This window comes from Panicum virgatum, chromosome 3N (assembly GCF_016808335.1).
Source record: "Panicum virgatum strain AP13 chromosome 3N, P.virgatum_v5, whole genome shotgun sequence".
Lineage (NCBI taxonomy): Eukaryota > Viridiplantae > Streptophyta > Magnoliopsida > Poales > Poaceae > Panicum > Panicum virgatum.
Genome location: NC_053147.1, coordinates 63453368 through 63468740, shown reverse-complemented (window position 1 = coordinate 63468740; position 15373 = coordinate 63453368). Strand labels below are relative to the sequence as shown.

The following is a 15373-nucleotide window of genomic DNA, read 5'->3' as shown; positions in this document are numbered from 1 at the left end:
TATACGAAGAGGATGAAACACGTTGAATGGTAGGACCGGAGTAAGCCACGTTAGTGATAGGAATCGGTCCTCGATGAGGTCCAGATCCCTGCTGTGACGTAACATGGGGCCCTGTATACATCACCATCTCATTAGTTCGGCTAGGGACGGCTGAACTAGGGTTGGACGTGTGCGGCACAGAGGGCACTGGCTGATGTCCCGTCAGACCGGTCTGACCGTTCGTGTAACCGGTCTGACCGCCAGCACCGGTCTGACCGGTCGAGGAGACCGGTGGGACCGGTGGCGCATGGACAGTAGATGGCGACGGAGTTTGCCCTGGGAACGAGTTCGGCGGCATCCCATAGAATTGATCTTGGGTAAAAGACGTGCCAGCCGAATCTGCTTCTGTGAATTGAGCACCACTCTTGAGAGTTTTACCCTTTTTAAGCGCTGCAATTTCATCATTAAGCCCAGCAAGAGTCTCTCCCGCAGCTACTTGCGCAGCAGATATTTTCGAATCTACCATGAGAGAATTGTTTAATTAATTCAGAGGGATCATTAGGAAGTACCTCGACCTTGTCTTGGTTTAACTTGAACGATGGCATCACGAACTCCCCGACCCTCTTGAATAGGCCTCCTCGCTCCTTCTTGAATCCCTGAAGAAACTGCTCCTTCAGGTGCACTTCAGCGATGAGGTAGGCCTTGCGCTCCTCTTCAGTGAGCTCCTCCATGATTGCCTTGATGACATTGTCGTTGTGGATTTCACCATGAGTACCCATCTTCTCGGAGAATCTAGATTAGATCAGTTTTAAAACCAGATTAATCTGAGTCCCCAGCGGAGTCGCCAAAAAGTGTGTTGACACAAAATCGCGCCAACACACTCGAATGCGCTAGAACGCGCGAACGATCGTCAAAACGATCAACACCAGCAGAACTCTGGGCGGACCGGTCTGACCGGTTCCACAGACCGGTCTGACCGGTGTGGAGCAGAGAACCGAGAAGACCTAGAAACGCGAGCTCGGGAGGGACCCCGTCGGAGCTTGCGCGGCTAGGGTTGTTCTGAGGTTGGCAGGCCACTCAGAACGTCTTCAAACGTCGTAGAAACGAAGGAAGAAAGCAATCTAGGGTTGGAAAAGGCTAGGGTTTGAGAGATAAAAGTAATGCGATTTTTTGTATTGATTCGATTGGGAATAACCTCAATCGACCTTAGCCTTTATATTTATAGGCCGGGAAAGACGTACCCCTTCACGAGTAGGATTACATGAGGACTCTTTACAAAAACCCTAATTCTACTCGGACTGTTCAGACTAGACCGGTCTGACCGGTCAGTCCGACCGGTCAGACCGGTCGACCTCAGCAGGTGCCAAATTTGGCTGTCAACAGAGTGCAACTTAAGCCGTTGCTAGGACAGAGGCAAATTGCCGTTCATCACTTTGGGAACTGTAGTAACACCGTTCTGCCGGGTATTACTTATCACTGTTCGCTACTGTACAGATTGATCAGGACAGTTCGGGAGAAAATAGACGGGCACGATCAAGTGCAGTTGCAGTCGATCTCGGTGCGGATCGGGGGTAGTCGTGCTCCCGGACGACTGGGATGGCTATATATTATATAGGTAGTTCTATATATATATATATATATATATATATATATATATATATATATATATATATATATATATATATATATATATAAAATCTAAGTGATAGATGCACCGCCGCCTATTATATATGTGTGGAGACAATCGAGATTTAGCCCAGTTAGAGTTTCGACCCGCCTATCATATAGGAAGAGGCGGCTCGCATAGCTTGCTTTTGTTATTTTATTTCTTTTCATTTCTTTCCATCTTTTATTTTCTGTTTTCGGCAGTAACTTTCTCTTCCTTTTTTTCTCTCATTTCACTAACTCTAAATTTTCTTTCCGTAAAAAACTCTAAATTTTCTTTTTAGTTTCCTCTTTTAATTTTTTCTATCTATTTTTCTTTTTTCTTTTAATTTCTTTTATATTTTCGACAATAATATTTTTTATTTATACGAACTTGTTCGTCATCTGTATATATTTTTCACGTGTATTAATATTTTATTGATAATGTAGGCGTGCATGTTCTTCAAGTAGACTTATTTATTCAATATTGTGTATGTCTATAGACTAATTTATTCGTGGTGCTAAATTATTTAGTGCCCGATGCGCTGGGCGCCGGTAGCAGCGGAGGCCAATGTGTGCGCATCTCCAATGTTGTGTATTTGAGGGTGCGCAGGAGAGAGAAACAAAGAGAAGAGGTGTGATACACTGGAGTAGGTGGTGCTATAGAAGAAACACTAGCATCTGGAGCTCTAGTTTGCACCCGGTGCTAAGAATAAAAAAATGTTTCTTTCTACCTTGTCCGCCAGCACAAGCTCCTAGCTTCTCTCATTGTTGGGCCAGTGGAAATAGAAAAAAAATCAATTTATTATTTGCTTTGATGGTACTATACGATTGCTAAACATCGGTGCAATTTTTGCCAATCTACTTTTTTTAGATGGGTCCCTTTTAGTTTAGCACAAGTGCTAAACACTGGAGATGCCACATGTGGCGCTCGATGAGGGAAGTGGGTGCTTCCCGCTAGGGCGCAGGTCGATGAGCGTCTCTGGCTGCTTGCAGTACCTTCTCCGGCCACGGCGTCGGGGATCAGCATCCTAGCCGACGACGCGCTCCGTGCCAGCGTCGGGGAAGTCCGGAGACAGCCTTTCAGACTATTAGCCATGTTTACTTTTCAAATTTTTTTTGCAAAGTATCCGTCATATCAAATTTTTGAATATATGCATGGAGTATTAAATGCAGTTGAGAAAATAACTAATTACATAGGCTAACTGATTAACACGATCTGAATTTTTTAAGCCTACAAAATATACTACAATACCAAAACCCAAATTTTTTCACCAACTAAACACACTCTAATGTTTGCTACTTCATCAATTCTGACTGGCCACAGATTCTCTGTTCCGCAAGAGATTCGTGTCTGTCGCATTTCGTTTTCGTTCATGGTTTGTGGGCCGATTGTTGATGCACTGTGCATTTCTGTGTTGATTTCGGCCCATGTACATTTGTAAGTCACTTTGCTGGTTTTTTTGTGTTACTAGGGAAGATGTACGTGCCATGTCACATATTTAATTTTTCTTCCATCAAGCGTTTTCTTTCCAAAAATAATACACGGCTTTCTTTTCCTTCCATAAAACAATGATGTCAATTAATATCATTCGAAAACCATCAAACAACGATGCCATTTTTTTCTAAAAATAATACATGTCTATCTTTTCTTTCCATAAACAGTAATGTCAATTATTATCCTTCCAAAAAAATGACGTGAATTATCGGTTAATATATGTGCAAAGGAAAGTATGTGTATACTAAAGAAAATAATATGTTAATACACATCTTTATTTTCCTTCCACAAACAATGATGTCAATTATTATCCTTCCAATAGAGAAAAGGACGTGAATTATGGGTCAATGAATATGCAAAGAAAAGTATGTGTGTGCTAAAGGAAAGTAATATATGGGTACAAGAGGCGGGTATAGGAAATTGCTAGTGTAAAAAGTAATAGGATTCTGGTGGAAAATATTGACGAAATCAATTTCCCCCTCCCTTTCGTCAAACCTTTTGGCCTGACAAGTGGAGCCTCCGTGAGGGGTACGGTGGACCTAATCTTGGTGAGAAGTCAATGGATATGCAAAGAAAAGTATGTGTGTGCCAAAGAAAAGTAATATGTGGGTACAAGAGGTGGGTATAGAAAATTGCTGGTGTAAAAAGTAATAGGATTCTGGTGGAAAACATTGACGAAATCAGTCTCCCCCTCCTTTTCGTCAAACCTTTTTGGCCTGACAAGTGGGCCCTCCGTGAGGGGTACGGTGGGCCTAATCTTGGTGAGAATTGTTTTTAATTGTTTCAACTTTTATAGTATAGACTAGCTCCACTACTACCACGCAGCAGGGTCTCTGAAACTTGACTGATCAGATCGCCTCCACATTTCTAACCAGATTGACAGATTGCCAAAAAGAGTGGACAAAGGCATGCTAGATGCGACGGCAAACAAACAACAAAGAACAAAGAACAGAAAATCAAAGCACAAGAGACACGAGGATTTAACGTGAAAAACTCCTCCAATGCGAAGAGGAAAAAGCCACAGACGCCAGCCAGCAAACCTTCACTATATCGCTCCGACCCAAGCCTCCCAGCGACAGGCCTCCGCTACGCTCCGTCGGAAGTCGGCCTTTCCTTATGCAATGAATTTGGATTACAATATAACAAGGCAAAGTTATATGCACATTGTGCTTCGCTTTGAACAATTATTCACATAATGCACTGCCGAAGTTGCAGTCGACTACACGAATAACACCACCTCCCATTGCACGCACTGCACCTTCCTTCATCGTTAAGAGCTTTTTAGAGAGAAACATCGTTAAGAGCTTCTTCTTCCGTGATTCTATTACTCCAGCAAATACAGCTTTCATCTTCATCCGTTTAGCTTCCAGCTCCTCCTTCAGCATGTCATCATGATCCCGAATTCTTTTCAACCTTATACCTGAAAAATAAACCAGATGCCGTGATATTCCATATATTTTTTTTTTCATAAAGCCCATATCAAGGAACCCCAACAACAATTACTGCATATGAACCAAAAGAGGACAGTATTAGGACCTCAAAAATACCCTATAATCAAAAGTTAAAGGTAATGCATATGCATGATGAATCAGAAGTTTTCGTTGAAATTAGGCTGACCTGCTCTGAGCAGCTCCAAACCTTTTTTTCCCCAACTTCTCAAAGTCAGGCCCTACAGAAAATCTATCCTTGCTGAAACAACTCGGTAGAATATCTGGCCCTACAAAGGTAAATGTTAACAATGGTTAAATCAAAGCCAATTAGAGCATGGTCACCTGGATGCAAGGACTTAGCGCGTCGATGAACTATACGACGCCGCCTCCTCCCTTCGCCCTTCCAGTTCAGCCTTACCTTCCTCCGGGACCTTCTGGCACTCTCGTGAGTATGCTTTGTTAGTAGGTATTATTATATCTTTGTTATTCTTACTCAATTTATGTGTTCCTATTTGCAGAATCAGTCGTGGAACGCATCGAACGACCCTCCTCCGGACCAGAACTCGCCGGCGGCCCCGTAGCAAACTTGGCCCCACGGACCTGAGCAGTGAGTGCCTTGTAGTACTAGTGGACTTGTGACATTAATCGTGGACATATTCTATGTATTGGACTCATTTTGTGTATCAGACTTATTCTATGTATCGGACTCGTTCTATGTGATGGACTTGTGTTATCTATCGGACTTGTGATATATGTGATGACTTGTGTTATTTGTATCGGTGTTATCGTCCTATTTGTCAATTATATATTTGTTATAATAATTGCCTGTAATGTCCCTGTATTCAGATATATTTTTGTTGTATTTGTATCGAAAAATAGAGAAAAATGGAATAAAAAAAATTTGGTCACTTTGCCAAGTGCATAGGGAAAAACACTCGGCAAAAGTGGCCATAAGGGGTATACCAGAAAAAGCAACTTTGCGGAGTGCCAGGAGTTTAACACTCGGCAAAGTTTGAAACTTTGCCGAGTGCCAGCCGGCCGGCATTCGGCAAAGTTTCAAACTTTCCCAAGTGCCAAATCCTGGCACTCGGCAAAGTTTTGGTCTTTGCCGAGTGCCGGCCGTTAGGCACTCGGCAAACGCGCCGTCAGCCGCCGCCCCCACTTGGCAAATTTGCCGAGGCTCTCGGCAACCCCTTTGCCGAGTGCCCGAGAAGTGGCAATCGGCAAAGACCCTTTTGCTGTCAGGGGCTTTGCCGAGTGTAATTGGCACTCGGCAAAGACAGGAAGTCCGGTAGTGGCACATCGGTTGAAACATCATAAAAATGAAGAAGCATTATATAGTCATGTGGCTGGAACATTTTTCTGCGGAGACAATCAGAATATCTGAAACGAAAACTAATAACTCCCATGAAAGTTGATTTGCTTATCTATCTTAACTCTTAAGGAACACTTTAGAAAATGAATGAGGATGTTCCCACAGTACCACAGTGCCCTATCAATTGAAGCACACAGAACCGTCCATCAATAAATTTCGCGGTTTCCATATCATTTAAGTGGTTTTGGTTACAAGAAAAACATAATGAGACAAAACTATTCCGAACCAGCATAGCCATCAACTGCAGCAGTCAACAAGCAAAAAGTGGCAAAAGTGCCACACATACAAGCAAAATATAAATGGGGTAGTATGTAGGAAATGTGGTACTGTGGGAACATCCTCATTCATTTTCTAACAGATAGCCCCTAGCCCCACCCGTCAGATCCTTCTTCTCCTATCTTCCTCAGCGAGCCGAAATATAACAGATAGCTTTAGAGTGTGAAGAGGATAATCATCAAACGTCATCTTATTTGCAGGGGTGGGATCACTTGAATTCAAAAAAGGTATTCAGTTGAATATCCTATTATTTTTGGCAAAAAAATTTGTTGCCCTTTCCATGCAAATCTGAAATAGTGAAGTCTGAAGCATCCATGATGCCTTTAGCCGAAACTAGTGAACCACGAGTTGAGAAGTTTTGCCATCGAAGTAGGAACTTCAGACTGATTGTTTTCCAGTAGAAGAATTCAGGTTAATCTGCACTGCAGATCACAACCTAGTCAGAGCAGCCATTTGCGTCCCAACAATGCTTTCCTGATCCATATAGATGGATTATCCAAATGTCATTTGGCACTGCCCAATGCAAATTCTTGAGTTTGTATCAGTCAGTAATGAACGGTACGTGTGAGCAAGTCCACCAGCTGTGGTATTTATACCTACACTTTGTTCAACCTGTGGATCTGAATTACAAGCTCTCAAGTTGAACCTGTATCTGGGTATATGTATATTTTTTTCAGCCACGTTCTGCTTGGTTACGTTGCAGAATACGGACCTTGCTTCAGATACATGTAACACCGGCCGGCGGCGAGATCGCACCGCCCTCCAGTCCCCCTGGAAGAGCGTGCCGTGTCAGTTTCGATGGATGGGCAGGAAAAGGCAGCGAATTCACGGCGTTGTGGAATCAAGCGACTCGGCTTTCTGGAGCACAAGAGGCGGCGGATCGAGTGGGCCGGCCGGCTGCTCCTTTCCTGCTTCTCCCGCCGCTGTTGCGGAGCTGGCTCCTCGACGACGGCAGCAGCGGTGGCGGCGGCCGTCGGCGGCGGACGGCGAGAGCATAAGGAGCCTATACGATACAGCCATGCAGGGGCCATTTCTGCCTGCGGGCCGCCGTCCGTGCGAGGGCCGCGCGGCGAGGAATGGCGTTCCAGCCGCGTCTCCCGCACGAACCATCCGCGCGCCGGAGCAACCGCATCCTCTGACCCGCGGCGCGATCCAGTGGCCGGCGATCGGCGGCGGGAGCGGCCAGCGGCGGTGACCGCGGCGAGGGAGCGGTGGTTGGCTCGTTCCCCGACCACAGGCGGTGGACGGTGTTTCATTTACCGTCCACCCCTGGGGTTACGGGAGCCGTCGGATGGGCCACGAGCGGCGGGATCCGAGTGGACGATGGCGAGCTGATGCGTCCCGAGCTGAAGCAGGGCGCGCGCGCGGGCCGGCATCCGACGAGGCCGCTCGCTCTGCTGGAGGACAAGGGCCAGGCAGCCGGCCGGCGGCGCTGCGCGCCGTTCGTGACGACGACGGGCCAGGTTGTTGCCTCCCTCCTCTCGGAATTGAAACACCGAGGCGGGCAGTTCTTCTGCCCCGTCACCGGCCGGCCGTCCTCGAGCCCTTGAAGCTGCCGCACGGCCGGCGAGGAGGTGATGCATCAGCTCGCTGTCAGCCATCGGCGGTGTGGTAGAAATTAGTTGAGAGATGAAACCTGCTGCGGAGCCATGGATCGTGCATCAGTGTGTTGTAGAACGTCCTTCGTTTTCCTAGGATGACTGATGAGTTATGAGTAGACGTTTGATCATGAGAAACCAGGAAACAGCTTCACAGCAAAGGAAGGCGACGACCGCGCCTGCAATCCGACGATGTGCCTGGAGCTGGAGGACGGCTGGAGCGGTGCGGCGGCGCGGACAACGGGCGCTCCGCTCACCCACCCAACAGCGCTACTGGCACGTCCTCCATTCGCCCTGCCTCGAGCCGCCGGAGCAGGAGACGACGCCTGCATCCGAAGAAACAGATGCTTCTGCTTCGGGGTCCGCGGAGCGCGTGGCCGTCGCGCTTCGCCGCCGTGCCGAGGGCCGTCGCGCGGGCGGCGCCCAGGCGCCCGGCAGGCAGCCGCTCCCTGGGCATCTCCCCGGAAGCATCCTCACGGCTGAGGATCGGCGTCCTCGGACCCACCGTGCTCCGACAGGCGACCGGAGGCGGCGAACGGCGGTGACCGCGCGGCGAGAGGGGTGGACGGTGGCTCGTTATCACATTTGGATTAGGCGAGCTGCCGCGTCGTATGGGCTTCAAGGCCCAGTAAGCAGCCCAGTTATCACTGTGGGCCGTGTCTAGTGATGCGCCGATCGAGGAGGCTTCTTCCGTCGGCGACGACGACTCCACTGGCCACCGCTGGAGGGGAAGGGGGCCCCACTGTCGGCGGCGTCGTCGACGAAGACGGCCACGGCGGCGCAGTCGGGGGCTCGCGCGCTGTCCACGATCCACTGCTCCATGGCGAGCGAAACAACCGGAGATTGCTTCGACGGCGTTGCCCTCCCTGTCGGATCATCTCCGCATTGAGGAACTCCGGCTGACATCTCCCCAGGGCTCTTTCTTCCCCGTCGCCGGCCGGCCTCGTCATCCTTGTTTGTTCAGCTGCGGCGCACGACCGATAAGGTGCTCTTGCTCTTACGTGATTGCAGTGCTGCTTGGCCCAGTTAATCTCGCAACGATTTTGACATGATGCCACGAGATCCTACAGGCGACTTGCCACGACGTGAAGAACAACTGGAGAATGAGGCAGAAAGAGATGGTACGGAGTGATTCAATCTCGGTTTGATCTTGTAACACCCCGTCTCCGGTCTAACCAGTAGGCCAAACCGGTCAGACCAGTTGGACGTTTTTAAATCTAGTCCTAACCTTTTTTCGTCCTTATCTGCTCACTCAGCTCTCTCTTTCTTCTTCCTTCGGACAGAGCCGAGCTGAGCTCGTTCCCTGCCGCCCTCTCCCTTCGATCTCCTCCCTCCGGTCGACTTGCTTCGATCCCTTGCGCATAGAAGTTCCCCACCATCTCCTCCGCCTTCCCCAACCTCCAGCCTAGCCTCTCCTCGGCTGGGTCGGCGAGAATCGAAGCTTCAAGCCTCCATGGATGGTAGCTCCGCCCCTCACCGTCGATCCGCCTCTCCGGTCGTCCCCCGCCCAAACAAGTCCCCAAAATGGGTTCGTGGTGAGCTCCTCATCCTCCCCAGCCCTTTCCTTCGTGCATTCCGGCGCCGAAACGCCGCCGCGCACCGCCGCCATAGCCTGGTCGGCCACGACCGGTCTAACCGGTTGTATATACCGGTCTGACCGGTGTGAGCCCTTTTATTCATTTGATGAAACTTGCGGGTTGCCTAACAAATCAAGGAAAAATGGTAGAAATACCAAACTAGTTTTGTTAGGTTGGTTGCATCTATATCTACATGGGAAAAATAATTATTCTTGTTAAGTGTACTTTTTGACCCTTGTTAGAATTTAAATGGTGTTTAGGCTTAATTAAATTATTTATGTCAATCTGTTAGTCCGAAAATTGTGGAAATTAGGCGGTAGTTCGAATTCGGAAGGTGTAATCTGCTGTAGAAGTTTCATGTCTAGAAAACATAGTTTGAGGTGGTAGTTGGTTTCTCCATGTGTTAATATACTTAGAAAGTAAGAAATAGTTTACAATTAAGGAGAATCATGTTAAATTAAAATAGAAAGTTATATCAGTGTTTTACGACTTAGTCCGGAGTTGTTTTTGGCCGACCGGTCTAACCGGTGCGAGCCACCGGTCTGACCGGTGGGGTCCGGATAGTCCGGCCATTTGTCCGGATACTCCGGGTTTGTGGTGGTTTAGACATTCCGGGTTTAGGTCCGGATTCTCCGGGCTTGGTAGTCCGGATACTCCGATTATATGTCCGGGTACTCCGGATTTCGGTCTCGGGATGCACCTAGGCCGGACCGGTCTGACCGGCTGAGTATACCGGTCTGACCGGTGTGGCGGCAGCTGAGCGGGTAGGGTTAGGGTAGTTGGTCCGAATCATTAGCAATTCTCCTCGGTTATGGGTTATTTTTGATATATGTAATTCATGTATGCATTCTCTCATATCATATGCATATGCACACATGTAGATTCCGGTGCATGCGATCTCGGGACTGTGGACAGGCGTAGCCGTGAAGCCCAAGAGCTAGCGAGGCAGGATTGAGAAGGAATTCGTGAAGACCCGGCCCAATGGTCGGAAGGGCCAAGGCCGAAAATAATATTAGCACTAACTTAGTGTTACCCTCAGGCAAGCCCCGGTGCACATCCTTCTATTTTAAATTATGACGCCTATGTATATGTTCTATTACTTGTGCATTAGGTGTAAGAATTATTTGGAACCTTAGTTGCATGATTTCCTAGGATTCCCTGAGTTATACTAGTATGTATAGGACGATAGAAGTGCTATGCTTAATAGTCGCGATAGAAGTCGAGTGACTCTTGTCACTCGCGAGATATAGGAAGGTTTTAGAAGCCGAGTAATTGCCGGTTACTCGCGAGATACATTATTGTCTTTGTACTTCAGTATTTGTGGAATGGATTGTAATGGATATGGAGATATGAGACCGGGCGGGGATGATGGATATGTATGGCAGCAGGACAGGGTTCCTGGGTGTCTTAGCCCCGTCCGTGTCGATTAAGGACCGGTCGTTGTGGCAGTGCTGATCGGGGATTGAATTGTACTAACCGCATGCCGGGAGTAGGAGGTAGTCGAAACCGGTAAGCCGAGTACTGCTTTGCTTCGAAAGTACAGAACTTCTACCCACCCCTTAGGGCGAGTCGAGTGGCCGCGGAGATTTGGGATGCATAAGTTTACTTTTGGTGGTCTCTTGTAGGGCTCGGCTGACTATATGCAGGTGGGGTGGTTCTGTAGTTCGAGGCGGGGAGGGGAAAGGTTGGTGCGTGGGGTCCGACGGGGTTTTTGCGTGCCGTGTTGGTTAGGTCCACCTTGCAAGGTTAAATCGGATCGATTCGCCGTGTCTCGCGGTTATGAGGGCCTTGGTCTCTTTGTCACACCGTAGCAAAAATATATAATGTGAGTTAGGTATGTTTATATAAAATATTGATCTCATTGAATTACTTTGCTTGCATCACCATGATTGCTATAGTAGGTCTATGCAAATATTAGATGAGGGTTAATTTATATAGAACCTGAAGCTAAAATAATGAAAATAAGGAATTACTTTAGTTGCTTTTTCTGCAAAATAAACCACCAGCCAAATGCCTTGCATGTCTAGATATGTGGGCTAAGTATACCCAAACGTCGGGTAAGTCTTGCTGAGTATTAGTTGCTCAGGATTTGTTGTTTACCCTATTTCAGGTTAGGAGCTAACTAGGTGTCATATCGGTGGGCTCGATGTGGCGCCTTGTCTTCACGTCTCGGTAGTTCTCGAATTATTTAGTTCGTTTTATTGGTCTTCTAGCAAAAATACTCTGTAGGTTAGATTCTCTTCCGCTGCTATCTTTTCTTTTGTACATTCTTTAAATTTAAGCTGCTTTGTAAAAGTCTTAATATTATTTACTATTTTGTAAGATTTTATCATATTGGTACCCTCTGCGCTCGCCTTCGTGCGAGACTTCTGGTGTGTTTCGATCGGCCTGTGGGTTGGAAACAGCCTGTCAAGTTACACTTAATTAAGCTAATGCGCCAGTGATGACGGTTACACTTAATTAAGCGCTTTAACTCGGTGGGTCTGTCACAGATCTGTCAAGTGAAAGTGATTCAGCTGACAAGAGGATGCCAATGAGAGCCATTGAAATGAAGAGTTTAGTGCAAGAGCGATTTGCTCAGTTACGGAATCACGCTCCTACAAGTCTTCACTGGAAGGAGACCCCACAGATCCTATTTTCGTTGGGGAGGTGAGCATCAGGCATCAAGCAATGCGAACCGAACTTGCCTCTGTTCTGGAGTCTGGGCAAGCAGCTGATGCAAGATGCTTCCTACCATTGCCTGCAACCTGAACGAGTTTCTTTCAGCAGTATTTGAGGTGAGTTTGCTCTGCTCAAGTGACTCACCTGACCAAAAGGATGTCGATGAGCGATGTCGTGGTGACTCTGAAGAAGATTTAAAAAAAGTATTACACCAAATCGGCCTTGGCAGCAATGCAGGAAGTTACCGATTGCATCTGTTGTGTTCACGGCCGCAACAGAAAGAAGAGCAGCATCAACTCTCTCTTTTAATATTTGTTTTTTTCATTAGGCACAAGATAAAATTGGCATGTGTTTTTTGTTATTTCTGAACGGTACTTGGAATCAACGATTCAAAACTTTGGTTACTACTTTTTTTATGTGCTATTGGATATCTCATATCTGAAACGGTACTTGAATATTTTCCTTCAATAAACACTTGGTACTTGTGTTCTATTTTATTTCTGACGATACTTACTCTAATACTCTCTCCGTCCCATGAAGAATGCAATTCTATGTGAAAAGACTCACGTACCCTCATTTGTTTGCCACATACCATTAGATTTGGCATGCATTCTAAATTTAACGACTTAATTAAGCAGTTAGTTGAAACCCAATATCTAGAATTGCACTTCTTGTATGAACTTTTTTTCAAACGCAGGATTGCATTTTTTATGGCACCATATATCACTACAGATATATTCTTAGGCATGTAGGAGTACGTAGTTAGTGATAATTTTTTCAACAAAATAATTATTACCACGTGGCTAAAAGAAAAGAAAAGGAATTTTAGAAAGAAAAAGTGGCAACTCCAGACAGCAGCGATGCTAGCCATCCGATCAAGACACGTGGCTCGATCGCGACCGCACGAACCTTCCTCTGCCTACTACTACCCAGGGTTAACCTTACCGGTGGGAACCGGTCCGGTTTGACCGGTTACCGGTCAAACCGGTCCGGGCCGGTTCCGGTTTCGGTCGGTACCCAACCGGCCAAAATTCAAAATTTAAATTTAAATTCAAAAAAGAAAAATTCCCAAAAAATTCCTAAAAATACTTCAAGTTGCGATGAATCTAATGGTATCAAATTTTCTAAAAAATCGTTCATTTAGTATAGTTTGTGGGGATTTAAAGTTAAATCAAAAAAGAAAAAGAAAAAAAATGGGCCGGCCCATTAAGGCCCACCAGTCAAACCGGTCAAACCGGCCGGTAAACCGTTTGCACGGGAACTTTTGAATTTTGATTTGAATTCAAACCGATCAAACCGACCGGTAAACCGGCCGGTAAACCGGTCGGAACCGGTTGCACGGGAGATTTTGAATTTATTTGAATTTGGATTTGAATTCAACCGGTTCCGACCGGTAACCGGTCAAACCGGTCCGGTAAATCGGAACCGGAGCCCGACGGTTACCGGTTACCGGTCGGGAAATAAAACCCTGCTACTACCTCGTTCGGCGCTGGCTCTCTCCCCTCGCAAACCCCCGCAGCGCCGCGGCAAGAGCGAGGCCGGCCACCCCTCCCTCCCTCCCCTCCCCGCCTCAACGCGTGAGCAGCCGGCTTGAACCTGGTGATGATTGCGGTCTACATTCCTAGCCCGCCGCCACCTATAACTAGGCCTTCCCCCGTTCCCCGCGGCCACGGCCCCACACCCACCGCCAAAGAAGTAGTAGTAGCAGCCGCGACGCGAGCAAGCAGGGGCGAGCGCGCGGGGACCTGTCGCCGGGCTCCAAGGAACCGCCGCGGAGCTGGATCGGGGGACGAGAACTCGAGGTGGCTTCTTCTTCTTCCGCGCAATGCTTGGGGGTTTCGATCTTGATTCCGCGGCTCCTCTCGGGGGCGTGGTTCTTGGGTCTTCGGAGGTGCTGGTGGCGCTGAAATTTCCCCGATTTCGGGCGGAGTTCGATCGAGTTGCGCCTCAGGGCTGGGAGTTTTGGTGATGCAATGCTAGTGCTCGTGGATTTCAGGGCTCTTCGACCGCGCTAATCCGCTTGTTGCGACCTGGTTTCAGCGTTCAAGCCTCGCCTCCTCTGCGGACGGAACCTGAGCGCGTCTCGCCGGTTTGTCTCTGTCTCTCTGTTCTTGGGGAACACGGACGAAGGAATCGAGGGCTTCCAGGTACCAATCCGACGCCCAATTCGCAGCGGAACCGCAAAGATTAGAGCTACTTGGTGGTTGGTTTCTGGTTGCTTCGTCTAGCAATCAGCGTCTCGCTTTTGCTGTTACTTTCTGAATCCTTGTTAACTTACACTGAATTCAGATAAGCAATGTGCAATTCTGCATTGCAAATTCTCAAGTTGTTGTAATGTTTAGTTGCACAGTTGCTGTCTCGCTGAAATGACTACTGCATTGTAATGATTCTTCATGTCACTCTGCATCAATTGGTGGTTTGCTTTGGGTAGATGTTGATGTTAATAAAAAAGAATTATGAGATTTCGTGCAGAATTTGATTGAGTGGTGTCTCTGGGGTGGGAATTCACGTGATGTGCTGCTGTTCTTGGAATCATTGGCTCTGGTTAGGCCACTAATCTGTTTCCTGTGATGTTGCAGTGTCAGGCCTAGGCTTCACTGCACAACCTGATTTGAACAGTTCTAACTCAGTGCTTGCACAAATGATTCAAAGAAGCAATAATTAGGTAATGTTCTGGTTCATCTTCAATTTTCTTAGTGCCGTATTGCATGATTCATCCAATAGCTCTGTATCAAGTGACCTCTAGTTTTTTATTAGCTATACTATCTGATCAAATGCTAGTTGCGTTTGCTAATTCATCAAAGAAGCAAGCACAGCTGACTAGTGTATTTGTGTTACGATTGCTTCATCGTACTGTTCTGTTTGTTACTTACTTCTGCTTTACATTTATTCAGATATGACATCTAGAGTGCTCCATAAACATTGGTGTAAAGTCTGCGCTAAGAACTTCCGTTCAGGGAAGGCTCTTGGAGGCCACATGACGTGCCACCGGCTTGCGGTCGTGCAGACAAGGAGCACACCCAGTCCTCCTGTCATTGTTGTTGATCATCCTGTGTCGGTGCTGGGTTCCAGTGATGTGAAGCCTTTGCAGACATCTTTTGAAACTAAATGCCTGCACTGCTTAAAGGAGTGCCAATCTCTGAGGGGGAACATGCAGATACACAGTGTGAAGAAGGTGATGACCAAGCCCGACGAAGAACCAGCTGGGCTGATGGGAGCTTCAGCCAATGTTAATGGTTATCATGGGCACAATGTGATGCTATTTTCTCCAGTGAAGCGTAAGCGATCGAAGAGGGGCATGCCAGCGCTCGACTCAGAGGAAATGTGTGCTGCAG

General features: G+C 47.4%; 1 long non-coding RNA gene across 1 annotated transcript; it reads left to right on the top strand.

The window, feature by feature from the left end:
- The first annotated feature begins 13685 nt into the window (after nt 1–13685).
- LOC120666586 lies at nt 13686–14877 on the top strand. The gene is made up of 3 exons (XR_005671792.1): nt 13686–13840; nt 14079–14185; nt 14618–14877. It is a non-coding gene; the product is annotated as an uncharacterized LOC120666586 (long non-coding RNA).
- Nucleotides 14878–15373: the final 496 nt, after the last annotated feature.